This window comes from Xylocopa sonorina, unplaced genomic scaffold, assembly GCF_050948175.1.
Source record: "Xylocopa sonorina isolate GNS202 unplaced genomic scaffold, iyXylSono1_principal scaffold0085, whole genome shotgun sequence".
NCBI lineage: Eukaryota > Metazoa > Arthropoda > Insecta > Hymenoptera > Apidae > Xylocopa > Xylocopa sonorina.
In genome coordinates, this window is record NW_027490156.1 from 722,143 (window position 1) to 723,303 (window position 1,161).

Sequence of the window (1,161 nt, forward strand, 5' to 3'; positions counted from 1 at the left end):
AACTGAGATATTACTCCATGGACTACTAATGAACAACTGCTTCATCGTTTTAAAACGTACACACGAAATCTCATTTTTTCCGTACATTCGCTCTCGCTCGCATTCTAGAATATTCCACGCACTTAACATTTAAAACTTAAATTATTGATTAGCTTTTAAATTAAGATAATTTCGTTATCCTTCACTCGGCATGCCTATCCTGTATGAACATTCGTCCCGAATGTCTTCATTCCTATCGTCTTTCATTTGAGATAAATGTCATAGATTTCTTCGATCCACGATTTCATAGAATCTGCTGACATAGATGTATGTAGGGGTCCTTTTCCTTCCCCTACCTTTCGAACTACAAGTCGTTGATTGCGTAAAACTCGTGTAACTTCATACGATTCAAAATATTTATGAGCTATTTTTAGACCAGGACTCTGTTGCATATGTTTAATTGCTACTAGATCTCCTTCACGATAAACTCTAGCTTTTCGTCTATTCTTGTTAAATGTTCGCCTATTCTCTCGTTGGATTCTGCATATATTTTTGCTTGCTTGAGTCGTACCTCATCTTGTTTATCTTGAAAACGTGCGATCCATTCCTTTTCAAGTATGTCTCGGATGTCAAGATGACATTAAGACGTGAATGTGTCCCAGAGAGAAGATGAAATGGTGACGTGCCAATACTTCCATGTATTGTTCATTTCAAACATTGTTAATCTACTTCTAAATACTTACATCATTCACAAGGCCTAGGTGCAGCTAATTTTGCTGACAACAGTATGAATGTTCTATTAAGATGTTCGACTTGACCACTAGCTCTAGGAATTCCTGTTCTAGTTGAAACACGTTTTATATTTTCTTCTTGACAATATTGCTTGAAACCATTTGCTGTGAAAGCCGTTCCCCTATCAGAAATTATTCGACGCGGATTATAAAAAATAGTCGCTAGCTTTTTCAGGTGTCACGAAACTTAAGCTGTAGTAGTAGGTTTTATAGTAAAAACCATGTAAATTTTGTAAAAGCATTTACCACTACAAATATGTACTAATACGTTTTCTTTGTTCGTGGCAGCGGTCCAAGATAATCGATATGAAATTTATCAAAAGGAATACTCCCGTTTTCAATCGGATTTAAATGACACTCCTGCTTCCCCTGCATCTTTTCGGCTAAGATG